Source organism: Hyperolius riggenbachi, chromosome 4, assembly GCF_040937935.1.
Source record: "Hyperolius riggenbachi isolate aHypRig1 chromosome 4, aHypRig1.pri, whole genome shotgun sequence".
Classification (NCBI taxonomy): Eukaryota; Metazoa; Chordata; class Amphibia; order Anura; family Hyperoliidae; genus Hyperolius; species Hyperolius riggenbachi.
In genome coordinates, this window is record NC_090649.1 from 303,369,317 (window position 1) to 303,384,884 (window position 15,568).

The window sequence follows — 15,568 nt, forward strand, 5'->3', positions numbered from 1 at the left end:
CCCCCTCTTAGTACCCCCAAAAGCTATAAAAAGATTAGTGGAAACTCTCCACTCTCTGGTTCTTTCTAAATAAGTCAGAACCGCTCTCCTGACGTCCAGAGTGCTCAACCTCCTTTCCTTATCATTCTGTGGAATAGTCAAAAAGGAAGGCAGTACAATATCCTGGGTTCTATGAAAGGATGTGGATACCTTGGGTAAATAAGAGGGATCTAGTCTGAAAACAATCTTATCAGCATGAATTATCATGTAAGGGTCCTTTATTGATAAAGCCTGTATATCCCCTATCCTGCGAGCTGAGGTAATGGCCACTAAAAAAAAACAACTTTGAGTGTAAGAAACTTCAAAGGGACCGAATCCAAAGGTTCAAATTTGTCTGATGTTAGGAAATCCAATACCAACAACAGGTCCCAAGGGGGAACAAGCTTATAGGGAACTGGCTGTGACCGTTCAACTGACCTCAGAAAATTTTTAACATAAACGTCGGCAGATAGCCGTTTAGACAAAAAAAACAGAAAGAGCTGACACCTGAGCCCTAAGGGCTCGTTCCCACTGTTGCGACGCGATTTCGGCCGCATTCCGACGCTTGTAAAAACGCATGCGGATGCGTTTCCGCATGCGTTTTTACCCGCGATTTCGCAGGGTGCCATGCGAAATTAACCATGACACTGCCAGGGCTAAATAAAATTGAAAAAGGTGCGAAATCGCACGCGAAATCGCGGGTAAAAACGCATGTAACAAACGCATGCGTTTTTACTATTAGGGCTCGTTCCCACTATCGCGAATCTGCATGCGTCCAACGCATGCAGATCCGCACATGTAATGCAAGTGGATGGGCCTGTTTCCACTGTAGCGTTGTTGAGGTGCGTTTTTTTCAGCGGTAAAAAAAACGCACAAAAGAGCCAACGATTTCGCCTGCGTCGGGAATCCGTGCGAATCGCCGCTAATGTATTTAATAGTAAAAACGCATGCGTTTGTTACATGCGTTTTTACCCGCGATTTCGCGTGCGATTTCGCACCTTTTTCAATTTTATTTAGCCCTGGCAGTGTCATGGTTAATTTTCGCATGGCACCCTGCCATGCGAAATCGCATGCGAAATCGCGTGTAAAAACGCATGCGGAAACGCATCCGCATGCGTTTTTACAAGCGTCGGAATGCGGCCGAAATCGCGTCGCAACAGTGGGAACGAGCCCTTAAATACATTAGCGGCGATTCGCACGGATTCCCGACGCAGGCGAAATCGTTGGCTCTTTTGTGCGTTTTTTTACCGCTGAAAAAAACGCACCTCAACAACGCTACAGTGGAAACAGGCCCATCCACTTGCATTACATGTGCGGATCTGCATGCGTTGGACGCATGCAGATTCGCGATAGTGGGAACGAGCCCTAAGAGTACTGACGGTCAAGCCTAACTTTACTCCCTGCTGTAAAAATTCTAGAACAGAAGAAATGTTGTCTGACCTGGATACATTCTTCTGTTTCCAGGCCGAGAAGGTGTACCAAACTTTATTATATTTTTTCCTAGTGGCTGGCTTTCTACAGGCTAATAATGTCTTAACCACCTCCTTAGAAAACCCCTGCACTGTCAACATCTGCTCCTCAGGATCCAAGCAGTTAGATTCAAAAATTCTGGATTCGGATGGAGATTGCCGCCCTGTACTAGCAGATCCGCTCTGTTCTGAAGATGCCAAGGTCCCTGAAACACTAGGGACTGCAGTAGCGGGAACCAAGCCCTCCTTGGCCACCAAGGGGCTATTAGTATCACCTCTGCTTCTTCTGTTTGAATTTTCCTGAGGACCCTCGGTATTAACTTGAATGGAGGGAATGCGTAGAGCAACCCCTCTGGCCAAGGAATCGACAGGGCGTCCAATCTGCTCATTGAAGCAGAAGGATACAGGGTACAAAAATCCTCCACCTTTGCGTTCTCTGGATTTGCGAACAAATCGAGAACTGGAACCCCCCAGCGTTTTGTAATCTCCAGAAAAGTTTCTGGATTGAGTTCCCACTCCGACTCCTCTACTAGCTGTCTGCTTAGAGAGTCTGCTCGTCTGTTGTGAACTCCCCGAATGTGGACTGCTGACAGGGATTCCAGATTGGCCTCTGACCATGCCATGATGAGAGATGTCAGATGCTGGAGGTCTGGTACCCTCGTGCCCCCCTGCTTCCTGACATAACAAACTGAGACGAAATTGTCCGAGAATACCAGTACCTCTGAGTTTGAGATTATCGGGAGAAGGGCCTGTAAGGCCAGCAGAATCGCCCTGAGCTCCCTGTAATTCGAAGATCTCCGAGAGATCTGCTGGTCCCATGTCCCCTGGACCTGGTGGCCCAGGCAGTGGGCCCCCCAGCCCCAGGCACTGGCGTCCGTGTATAATTTTAACGGAATTTCCTGAACCCACTTGCGGCCCTGATTCAGGTTGGATCGCTGACACCACCAGTGAAGGGCTACCACCACTTCCTCCGGTACTAATACTCTCGTATCCAGAGAACGGTGATCTCTGTCCCAAGTCGCCAATACCCACTTCTGGAGACTCCGAGAATGGGCCTGTGCCCACTCTACCGCCGGAATGGCTGAAGACATCAGCCCCAAGCATGATACCAACTTCCGCAGGGATACCAGAGGATCCTCTCTGATCCCCTGCACCTCTGACACTAATCTGTCTATCTTCTGGTCTGGCAGGAAGACACGTCTGATCGTCGTGTCCCACCTGAGACCTAAAAAAAATCAGACTCTGAACCGGGATCAAGTGAGACTTCTCCGAGCTCACGATCCATCCTAATCTGTTCAAAAGTTGAAGAGAAAAACCTAGCACACCTTGCAAGGCTTCTCGAGTCTCGGCCATAAACAGAAAGTCGTCTAAGTAGGGGAGAACCCTTACATTGTGGAGATGCAGAAAAGACATTACCTCCGCCACAACCTTTGTAAAGATTCTCGGGGCCGACGAGATTCCGAACGGCAGAGCCTGATATTGAAAATGACATATCGACTCCCCTGCCTGAACTGCAAACCTTAAATACTTCTGAAAAAGAGGGTGGATTGGAATGTGGAGGTAAGCATCCTCCAGATCCACCGATGCTAGAAAAGCTCCCGGAGACATGAGGTTGCGAACGGAGGCAATGCTCTCCATCCTGAACTTCTTCTCCACAATGTAAGGGTTCAAAGGTTTCAAATTCAAGATCATTAGAAACCCTCCCGAGTGCTTCTGAATCAGAAACACTCTTGAGTAAAAGCCCCTTCCCTGTTCCGACACTGGAACCAGACAAATAACTTTCTTCTGAAGAAGCGAGGAAACCGAGTCCATTAAAGCCCCCGCCTTGATCTGATCTCTGGGGAATGATGTGACCGTAAACCGGGAGGGAGGAGGAGATCTGAACTCTATCTTGTATCCCTGTTGGATTAAGTTCAGGATAAATTCGTTCTTCGTCACTTCTCGCCAAGCTGGCGCAAAGTAGCGAAGTCTTCCTCCCACCGGAATCTGCCCGTCATTTAGAGGGCTTCGCAGCAGCAGAGGCTGGCTGAGATCTATTGAAGAGGAAAGGTCTACCTCTGCCTGCATTGTAGGACCACCTCTTATTCTGTTTCTGCCCTCTACCCTGCTGCTCCTGCCTGAAAAAGGGCTTTTTATTCTGAAAGGGCTGTTTCCCTTTCTTTTTCTTTTCAGGAAACTTCCTGGATTTATTGGATGATCTCTCCAATACCGAGTCTAAATCCTTTCCAAACAAAAGGTTACCCTGGAATGACATCCCACAAAGCTTCTGCTTGGAAGTAACATCTCCTTCCCATGTATCTAGCCAAACGGCTCGCCGAGCCGAATTGATCAGTGCCGCCGTCTTAGCAGCGGCCCTGAGAGACTCAGTAGCCGCATCTGCCAAGAAAGCAATGGACTTAATTATTACAGGTAAGCTTTCTAAGATCCTTGCATGAGGAGTACCCTCCTCTAGACGACTCTGAAGCCCCCGAATCCACTTATCAAGATTGCGGGCTACACAAACTGAGGAAATGGCTGGTTTAAAAGAAAAGGATGTTGAATCCCATGCTCTCTTGAGAAGGGCTTCTGCCTTTCTATCCATAGGATCTTTTAAGGCCCCCATATCCTCAAAGGACAGATCTGTATCCTTAGAGCATTGAGAGAGAGGAGCGTCCAATCTAGGGCATTTGAACAATGCATCATGCTCCTCTATATTGAAAGGGAATCGGCGTTTGAACGATCTTGGGACAAACAGCCTCCCCTCCGGATCTTTCCACTGGGCGGCAATAACACTCTTGATAGCCCTGTGGACAGGGAACACTCGGCCTCCCCGATCCTCTAAACCTCTATAAATATCATCCTGAGGAGTAGAAGCTGATCTAGGCTCTTCAATCTGCTCAGAATCAAACTGCTTTCAGCAGTTCTGAAGTATCCTCTGCGTTGAACAGGTATCTTGGTACCCTCGCCTCCCCCTGATTCTCTGAAGCATCCGACTCCGGTAGTTCACCCTCATCAGATTCCTCAGAGACATCCCCCGGGGATAAAGGTGAGGATTCATCCCCCCCATAAGCCCCCCACTCCCCCTGGGGGATACCCGGCAATACCGGAGAAGGTGCCGGCTGGTCAATGGGAGAAGTACCCGTCTGCGGAATCTGAGCCTGAGAAGTAATTACTACAGGCTGAGCCGGCTGAGCCATGGGCACCGGTGGCAAGGCTGGAGATGAATGCGGCAAGGGGACCATCTGCAGTGGACAAGGAGGTAGAGCTGCTCTAAACGCTGAAAAGGTAGTTGCTAGCTCCTGTTTCATAGATTTCATTAAATCTAATAAAGCAACAGTAGTGCTCTCGGGCCTAGGTGCATGAGACTTTGATTTATTGTAACATTCTGGACACAAAGTCTTAGAAGACCCCTCAGGTAGCCTGCCACCACATTTAGTACACTTATTGGTCTTGCCAGAATACTTCTGTGGCTTCTGAAAATAAATAGAAAGGAACAACCCACCAGGGATCCTTAGCTACTGAGTATGCATATAAACTTTAAAACAAGTTAATATAGCTCTAACACCTTACCGGCTGCTGTGCTGTCTCCCCAGTGACAGCCGAAGGTGTTTGCTGTGTCTCTGGAGCGGGCTCTGATGGCTGCTGCATGGCCCCTGCAGAGATCCACTGCCTCCGTGCAGTGTGTACGCGTGCTGGGTGGACTGCTGCGTGTACAACGCGGATGATGGAGCTTGCCTTCCACGTGACAGCCTCCGGGAAGACGGAAGTGAAATGCCGACAGGCGCCGCCGAAGACCGCCCCTCTTCAACTCACGCGGCCAAACTGCCGCCTGACGCAATACGCGTCACTTCCGCCTCCAGCCCTCGCATCCCAGATGCGGACGAGGAATTCTGCGTCCACCCAGCCGCTTTAGCGAGGCGTAGAGCGGTGGGAAATGGCACAAACCCTCCGGCTTCTACCACCCCACTAGTGGATCCAGGTATGGCTGCCTTCACTCCACACGTCAGGTCGCGCCCAGCACAGACCCAAACCGCTCTCCCTCCAGAAAAACTTCTTCCTAAGCCTGGTCAATCCAAGTAGGTGCCATCAGGCTCCCCTACCACCAGGAACAACTCCATAGGTGCTTCCGTGGAAAGTCTGGGAAACAAACAAAAAACTAGAGGAGGTTGTGAGGGGGTGGAATTTATACTAATTGCTTTTGATTCTTGTCAGGTGTTTCCGATTTGGGAGGGGAGACTTACACAGTCTCAGGAGGGCCGTCCTGGAGGACGTAGGGAGGAATTCCGCTAGCATGATTGAGTGAACTGCACCTCCTCGATCTTCTAGGTTTCAGATAGTTTGAGGGTAGGAACACACATTGGGCTCTATTCATAACATTTTTGCGGTAAGAAAAATCTTGGGGGGGAAATACTTGCATCGGTATTTAAGGCCTCCTTTCCACAAACTGTTGATAGGCAGTGAAATGCCTCTCAAACTCTCTCAACTGCTCACTGCTGCCTGGTAACCACTTGTTGCTGCATGATAACTGCTTACTTCTGCCTGGTAACTGCTTGCTGAGCACACAGCTCAACAGTTCGTGGAAAGGAGGCCTTAGGGCTAGTCCACACTAGGTCCGTAGCTGCGTCTTTCAGCCCTGATGAAAAACGGAGTCCCGGATACTAATGATAAAAATAGCAGCCGTCCTCACCCAAGAAAAAAACGGATCCGTCTGCGAAGGACCGGATCTGCTGCATTTTCACGCAACGGATCAGGACCCTGATACACGCAGGGGTAGTGAAAAGCAATGAGAAAACGCAACTCCATCTCCCCTGGTGGGCCGATTTGCATAATTTTTTTTTTGTTACACGCAGCTAGCACTTTGCCGATGGCCGCCGCTCGCCGCCATGCCGCGCAGCCCTCCCCCTCCCCTTTGCGCAGCCTGGCCAATCAGTGCCAGGCAGCGCTGAGGGGTGGATCGGGACTCCCTCTGACGTCACGACGTCCATGACGTCGGTGACGTCATCCCACCCGGTCACCATGGCGACCGGGGAAGCCCAGCAGGAAATCCCGTTCTGAACGGGATTTCCTGCTTACTCTGATCACCGAAGGCGATCAGAGTGGGTGGGGGGATGCCGCTGCGCAGCGGCTATCATGTAGCGAGCCCAGGGCTCGCTACATGATTTAAAAAATAAAAATATTTTAAAAAAAAGAGCTGCGCCCCCTCCTGGGCGATCTAATTGTATCGCCCAGAGGGTTAAGGCTCATACACACATCAGACCACAGTCTTTGGAAAATGAAAGATCACAGACCAATTTTACCCCCTTCCATGTAGTATGAGAGCCATACCTACACAGTCTATTCTATGGAGCTGCACTCCCCATCAGATAAAAATCTTTGCAAGATGCTGCACAAAGATGCTGTAGACATTCAAAAGATCAGTATCTGCAAAAGATCTATTCCTGCAAAAGATCCGTTCCTGCAAAATGCATTCATAGTCTATGAGATCTGCAGATCATCATACACACCTTGTTTAAAGGTCCGTACACACGCCGGACTGGAGGCAACGACGGGTCCGTCGTCACCTCCCGCTGGGTGGGCGTTCCAGCGACAGTATGGCGTGTGTACAGTCTGTCTGCAGACTGATACGGCTGTTTCTGAGCGATCCGCCAAGTTGTGTATGATGATCTGCAGATCTCATAGACTATGAACAATTTGCAGGAACGGATCTTTGGCAGGAACAGATCTTTGGCAGATACTGATCTTTTGTGTCTGTACTGCATCTGTGTGTGCAGCATCTTGCAAAGATTTTTTTTTCTGATGGGGAGTTCAGCTCCATAGAAAAGACTGTGAAGGTATGGCTCTCATACTACATGAAGGGTGGTAAGAATGGTCTGTGATCTTTCATTTTCAAAAGACTATGGTCTGATGTGTGTATGTGGCCTTAGACCTTTGTGTGCTAATTCATAAAAATGTTTACACTTGCGATAAAAGGTCGGGGAATTCCCGACCTAAACTGGTGGTGCTGCCTGAGTTGATACATTTTCTCTGTGCAGAGACAGAGTTACAATAAACGAGGCAGTCCCAACTTCCCTTTAGATGTGCATTTTTTTTTTAAACTTCTTTTCCTGAATCAGCGCTGAATCTGTCTAATAGTCTTTCTAAACAATCTAATTAATTGCCACAGCTCAGAAAAACTTCAAGAAATGTTACACATGCAAGCTTTCTGATGTGAAATTTATCTGAAAACAGGTACCTAAGAGGTTAAAAAAACACAGCCTGGGTATTCTGGGAGGACTTTTTTGTTCTGCTCTCACTGCTGCTGCCTGGGAGGTCTGTCCCTACCGTGTTTCCCTGAAAATAAGACACTGGGCTCTATTCATAAAACTTTACCGCAAATTTTCCGCTCAAAACAGCTGACTTTCCCGACCATTTAGCAAAGTGGGCATTCATAAAGGCTGTTTCCGCATGAAAATCTGACATTCCTGTGCAGTGCGGGAAATTACCGGCTTGTGCAGAGATTATCACACCACATGTCACTGAAGGTTAATTCATAAAGATTAGAGCAGGCGGAATGTGTGCGGAGAAACCCGGCTGTTTAGATAAGGCGATAAGCCAGCGATAACAGGCAAGCTAATGGAGAGACAAACCTCCCAGGCAGCTGCAGTGAGAGGAGAGCAGACAAGGCATTCCAGAATACCAAGGCTGTGTTTTTTAAACCCCTTGGGTACCTGTTTTCAGATACATTTCACATCAGAAAGCCTGCATGTGTAACATTTATTGAAGTTCTTCTAAGCTGCAGCAATTAAATAGATTGTTTAGGAAGACTAATAAACAGATTCAGTGCAGATTCAGAAGGAGAGGCAGAAAATGCACATGTAAATGGATGCTGGGGCTGCCTCCTTATACTAACGCTGTCTCTGCAGGAGAAAATGTATCAACTCAGCCAGCAAATGTAACAACTCAGCCAGCAGTGCGGGAATTCCCCGACCTATTATTGCAAGTGTAAACATTTATATGAATTAGTTAACAGGGGTCCCCAACCTTTTTGAGCCCGGGGCCCACTATACCATCCAAAATTTTCTCCGGGGCCCCGGAGGGGGGGGGGGTTGGAGGGGCGTGGCCAGTGGCGGCGGCAGTTAGCCCAGTATAGCAAGTATAGTTACCACAGTACAGCAAGTACAGTTAGCCCAGTATAGCTAGTACAGTTACCCCAGTATAGCAAGTACAATTACCCCAGTATAGCTAGTACAGTTACCCCAGTATAGCTAGTACAGTTACCCCAGTATAGCTAGTACAGTTAGCCCAGTATAGCAAGTACAGTTACCACAGTATAACAAGTACAGTTAGCCCATTATAGCAAGTACAGTTAGCCCAGTATAGCTAGTACAGTAAGCCCAGTATTGCTAGTACAGTTAGCCCAGTATAGCAAATACAGTTAGCCCAGTGTACCAAGTATCGTTAGCCCAGTATAGCAAATACAGTTAGCCCAGTATAGCAAATACAGTTAGCCCAGTGTAGCAAGTATAGTTAGCCCAGTATAGCAAGTACAGTTACCACTGTATAGCAAGTACAGTTAGCCCAGTATAGCTAGTACAGTTAGCCCAGTATAGCTAGTACAGTTAGCCCAGTATAGCAAGTACAGTTAGCCCACTATAGCAAGTACAGTTAGCCCAGTATAGCTAGTACAGTTAGCCCAGTATAGCTAGTACAGTTAGCCCAGTATTGCTAGTACAGTTAGCCCAGTATTGCTAGTACAGTTAGCCCAGTATAGCAAATACAGTTAGCCCAGTGTAGCAAGTACTGTTACCCCAGTATAGGTAGTACAGTTAGCCCAGTATAACTAGTACAGTTAGCCCAGTATTGCTAGTACAGTTAGCCCAGTATTGCTAGTACAGTTGGCCCAGTATTGCTAGTACAGTTAGCCCAGTATAGCAAGTACAATTCAATTCAATTTATTGTCATTGTGTAACACAATGAAATTACTTTTCATGACAACCCCACGGTGCATATAGGGAACATAGTGATAGTAACAAGGAAGAGAAGAAATTATACAAGTATGCCTGGTATTACAGATGTTTAAACAATTTGTACACAGTGTTAATTATTTCAGAGAGGATTCAGAGTTTATCAAGTTTATGGCGGATGGGAAAAAGCTGTCTTTCAGTCTGTTTGTGTGTGTGCGGGTTGATCTAAAACGTTTACCTGATGGAAGGAGCTCAAACAAGGCATTTCCAGGGTGAGTTAGCCCAGTATAGCAAGTACAGTTAGCCCAGTATAGCAAGTACAGTTAGCCCAGTATTGCTAGTACAGTTAGCCCAGTATAGCAAGTACAGTTAGCCCAGTAGAGCAAGTACAGTTAGCCCAGTAGAGCAAGTACAGTTAGCCCAGTAGAGCAAGTACAGTTAGCCCAGTGTAGCAAGTACAGTTAGCCCAGTGTAGCAAGTACAGTTAGCCCAGTGTAGCCAGTAGTTACCCCAGTAAAACTGCCCCAGTGTAGGTAGGAGAGGTGCCCTCTCCCCCCGCGGCCGCTGCTCCTGTTGCACCTTATGAGCGGGCGGTCGCTTTCTTCCTTATATTCCCCCAGGCGCTCCTGTCCTCGGTTGCAGCATCTCGTAATACAGCAGCGCTTCCCGTGCGGCTGCTGTAAGGAAGAGAAGGAAGCAGTGCAGCCGCTTCGTGTAGCGGCGATCGCCGTTACCATGGGAACCGCTGCCCCGCCTCCTTCTCTCCTTACAGCAGCCGCACAAAAAGCGCTGCTGTAATAAATGCTGCAAAGAGGAGAGGGGCTAACCGCTATGGATTGGGGAATATAAGGGAGGAAGCGGCCGCCCGCTCATAAGCTAACAGGAGCGGCAGCCACGGGGGGGGGGGGGGGGGGGGAGGGGCCAGATCCGCCATGGCCCCCCAGAAATTTGCCCACGGACCACCAGGGGGCCGCGGCCCCCAGGTTGGGGACCTCTGAATTAGCACACAAAAGTGTAAAATACCGATGCAGTGTTTTCCCTCCAAGATTTTTTTTAACCGCAAATGTTTTATGAATAGAGCCCACTGTCTTAAATTAAATATAAAAATATGTGCTAGGGCTTATTTTCGGGGAGGTCTTATATTTTGTGGTGCTAGCCAGATCCCCCTTTAGTATTTAGCTAGATCTCCCCCAGTATATAGCCAGAAACACCTAGTGTATACCCACACACCCTCCCACCCCCCCACCCCCAGTATATAGCCAAAAAAAACCTATTATGTAGCCAATGTATATAGGCATATTTCCCCCTCTCCCCGCCCCTGCCGCAGACACTAACACCTCTCCGTGCGAATGCACGGAATGCAACTGACTCACCTTAGATATCCAGTACAATCAGGACAAAACACTGTAAGCTTCTGACAGAGTTGCACTGCTGCCGCTGTCAATTTACTTCCCTGCTGCTGGCCCCCCTCCTCCAGAAAGTCAGATCCCCCTCTGTTTTCAATGTGCATAATTCAAATATCAGATCAGCGGGGAAAAGCAGATAAACTTGTACAGTATCAACGCTTCCGTATACCGGAAGTGATCTGTTTACTTCCTGTATACGGCAGCGCTGTTACTATACAACTTTAGATGCCTTTCCCTGTTGATCTGAGATCTGTATTATGCACAGCATAAGCCGGAGGGGGATCCGATTTGTTGGAGGAGGGGGGCCAGCAGCAGGGAGGTAAATTAGCAGGGGGGGGGGGGGGCGGGCTCTATGGCGGTATGGAGGATAGCGGGGGGGGGTGTCTTATTTTCAGGGAATGTCTTATATTTCAAGCATGCTTGAAATATAAGACATGTCTTATTTTCGGGGGATGTCTTAATTTAGGGAAAAGACGGTATTAGGCCTCTTTTCCACGAACTGTTTACAGGCAGTGAAATGCCTCTCAAACTCTCACAACTGCTTGTTGCTGCCTGGTAACTGCTTGTTGCTGCCTGGCAACTGCTTGCTGAGCACACAGCTCAACAGTTCGTGGAAAAGAGGCCTTAGCTTGGCTGTTAGCCGCTGGCTTATCTCCTTTTCTAAACAGCTATAGATAATCACCGCACAAGGCTGTAATTTCCCACACTGCTCAGGAATTGTAGCTTTTCATGCGGAAACAGCTTTTATGAATTGACAATTTGCTAAATGGTCGGTAAAGTCAGCTGTTTTGAGCATTACCGCATGCGGGAATGCTTTATGAATAGAGGCCTAGGCAGAAATGCTAGCTTAGCGGAAAACTCACATAATGCAAGTGAATGGGCCACATGGAAAATCACATATATTTGCTTTCTCATTTTTTAAAACGCAGGACTTGCTGTATATTTTTCCAAAACGCATCTAAAATGCACATAATGAACGCCAATGGTGATGCAGAGGTATTGTGTTTTAGTACGTTTTTCTATGCTTTTCAATTTAAATCAAGTTTGATGATGTATTTCAGCTTCCTGTTGACTTCCTAGTGATTAGCATAAAGTGCATATTATTATTATTATTATTAAGTATTTGTATAGCGCCGACATCTTCCGCAGCGCTGTACCGATTATATTGTCTTCTCACTTAACTGTCCCTCTGAGGGGCTCACAATCTAATTCCTACATTACTCCTATGTCTATGTATGTATTGTGTAGTGTATGTATCGTAGTCTAGGGCCGATTTAGGGGGAAGCCAATTAACTTATCTGTATGTTTTTGGGATGTGGGAGGAAACCGGAGTACCCGGAGGAATCCCACGCAGACACAGGGAGAACATTCTGTACAAACTCCTTGCAGATGTTGACCTGGCTGGGATTCAAACCCAGCGCTGCAAGGCAAGAGTGCTAACCACTACGCCACCGCATATCAAAAACACATTCAAAACGCATATGTACTTTATATATGTGAACCGCAAATGCATTAAAACACACACAAAACGCAAGAAAAACACATGCAAACAAACACACTAAAAATGCACAAACACATATGCACCAAAACGCTAACTTTCACATACTGCCTGGTGTGTTCCTACTCTCAAGTAATAATACGCCCACACTATTCAGCCAATTAAAATGCTTCAAGTTGTAGATGTTGCTGTGATGCGAGATCAGTTCCCTATAGACTTTCTCTTTGGGTCACCTAAACCATACAAGCAACATTATTTCTGCAAAAACATCTGCACTTTTCAGATTCTGAGCTTCTAATATTCCCACCCCGCACAGCTGCACCCCTCCCAGATCTGCACGTCACTATTGAAAATACTACTATCCACCCTACCTCCCAAGCCCGCTGTCTAGGCGTTACTCTGGACTCTGAACTTTCCTTTACAGCCCACATCCAAGGTATTGTCAGATCCTGCAACTTCCACCTCCGCAACATCTCCAAGATCCGCTCCTACCTGTCACTTGACACCACTAAACTCCTTATCCATGCCCTTGTCATCTCCCGCCTAGACTACTGCAATTCTCTTTTATCTGGCCTCCCCTCTAACCGTACTAAACCCACTTAAATTGGTAATGAATGCGGCAGCCAGACTGATACATTCTTCTCACAGCAGTGCCTCTACAACTCCGCTCTGTAAAGCACTACACTGGCTCCCCATCAGCTTTAGGATCAATTTCAAAATCCTGTGCTTGGCCTACAAATCAGTGCACAAGACCTGCCCGACCTACATCTCTGATCTGGTCCACAGGCACATACCAGCCCGCCCCCTCCGATCCTCCAATGACCTGTGCCTAGTCGCACCACGCATAACTCAGTCACACGCACGATTGCAGGACTTCACCAGGGCTGCCCCTACTCTCTGGAACTCTCTCCCACCAGCCGTCAGACTCGCCCCCACCTTTAATACCTTCAAACAAGCTCTCAAGACTCACCTCTTCACGCTCGCATACCCCCCTACACCAGTATCATAATATGTTCTGCTAGACCCCCTCTCAAAAGACGCACCTATTGTCTCCACCCCACCCTTTAGATTGTAAGCCTCTGGCAGGGCCATCCTCCCTAATGTATCCATCTTGATTATGCAATCTTACTCACAACCACCCTTCTTGTAGACTCGAACAGTCTCTATCTTGACCTATGACACTGTATTGTTATCAAATCATTTGCATGATCTTGTTTTGTTGTGAGTTTCCGTATGTTCTACCTGTATGTTAACCCATTTATCTATTGTGCAGCGCTGCGTAATATGTTGGCGCTTTATAAATACAATAAATAATAATAATAATAATTCCCAGATTTGTAAAAGTGTTGATTATCTTAAGCGATCTCTACATCCTATAGGATTGTCACGTTTCCGAAAAATAACTTTCTTGTTATTCAACAGAAATTTAGTGACAACTGTGAAACGGTCATATTTATTGCCAAAAAGCTATTACCACTTTAATTGTGGAAATTGCAACAGGTTGTAGAGGAAAAAAGTGGTACACGTAGATCACCACTTGGTTTGATAAATTAGATGATAAATGAAAGCAAATAATTCAGGGTTTGATGCAGGATTATGCAAATCTATGTAGCTTGGAAATGGACCAAATCAAATATTACCTCAGCTGGGTGCACACATGGCTGTGCGTGAAAGGTCATGTTTTCTGTCATGTGCTTTTTAGAGCATTCTTTTTAGCGTTTGTTTTTTCCGCATATGCATTTTCTATTGTTTTGCGTGTGTTTTTAACGCGTTTGCGGTTCGCATATACAAATATGCATTCATTTTTAAAAATGCATATAAAAATGCATGAATAACGCATACAAAACGCATTACATTGAGCTCTATTCCTAAAACATTTGGGGCGGAAAAAATCGTGGAGGGAAAATACCGCATCGGTATTTTAGACTTCTGGGTGGTCATTCATAAAAATCTTGCCAGCTGCGATGCAAGTGCGGAGATCTCCTGCTGAAGGCTGGCGGTAAGCTGTCGGAAGGCATGCGGAAACACTGAAGCCGGCAGAGTCCCTCCGTGCGCTGCTCACTCTGGGAGGTCTGTCCCATTCACTTTCATGTAATCCGAACTCTTCTCGCTACATCAGAGGAAGCGGTATTTCCCGTCCATATACCGCTTCCTCTAATATTTATGAATTGACATTTTGTAACTTTTTCCAGATAAATATAGAAAAACAGCGCACAAGGCGGAAATTTCTCGCTCTGCTGGGGAATTGTAGCTTATCATGCAGAAACAGCTTTTATGAATGCCCATTTTGCTAAATGGATGGGAAAGTCAGCTGTTTTGAGCGGAAAACTTGCGGGGAACGTTTTATGAATAGAGGCCATTGTGTTACCATTGACTTTAATTATGTGCGTTTTTGATGCATTTTTTAAAACTATGCAACAAAACGCATGTTAGAAAACGCATACAAAACTCACATGTGTTTTATATGCGTTTTTTGATGCAGCCCATTGACTACCATTGCAAGCAAAAAGCTGTGTTTTCCGCAACGCTAGCATTTCTGCTAACTGAGCTCCTAGCCTTAAAGGGAAGGTTCAGGGAGGGAGGTAAAAAAATAAAAATCAATATCCACTTACCTGCGGCTACCTCCAGCCCGTGGCAGGCAGGAGGTGCCCTCGCCGCCGCTCCGCAGGCTCCCGGTGGTCTCCGGTGGCCGACCCGACCTGGCCAGGCCGGCTGCCAGGTCGGGCTCTTCAGCGCTCCAAGGCCCGGCACTTCTGCGTCCCACGCGGGCGCAATGACGTCATCGGACGTCCGCCGGGCTGTACTGCGCAGGCGAGGGCACCTCCTGCCTGCCACGGGCTGGAAGAAGCCCCAGGCAAGTGGATATTGATTTTTATTTTTTTACCCCCCTCCCTGAACCTTCCCTTTAAGCTATGTACACACATACGACAACAATCGTTCGTTGTGAACGACCTAAGTAAAGTTAGCTTTTAAAGGTGTGTAATGATCTGATCATTCGAACAAACGTTACATCACATAAAGCAACTATTGCGCTTGCGCATAAAAATGAAAAGTTCCATGGAGAAATAGCGAATTGCGCATGTCAAGCCTAGTACGAACTACCGTTTTCCAACGATGTACTACTTTTGCAAACGATCGTCGTTGGGAAAAATCCGCCAAGCTAGATCGTTCGTTTTTAACGATCTAGCTCATCCGTCGCTAGACTTAATGGTCGTTGGCTGCTTTTTCTTAAACGATCGTCATTTGAAATGATCG

At 47.1% G+C, this 15,568-nt stretch overlaps 1 protein-coding gene across 3 annotated transcripts in view; it reads right to left on the minus strand.

Moving 5' to 3' along the window:
- The window catches only part of SLC18B1 (solute carrier family 18 member B1), a 176,680-nt gene that overhangs the window by 144,367 nt on the left and 16,745 nt on the right, over nucleotides 1–15,568 (minus strand). The window lies entirely within an intron of this gene.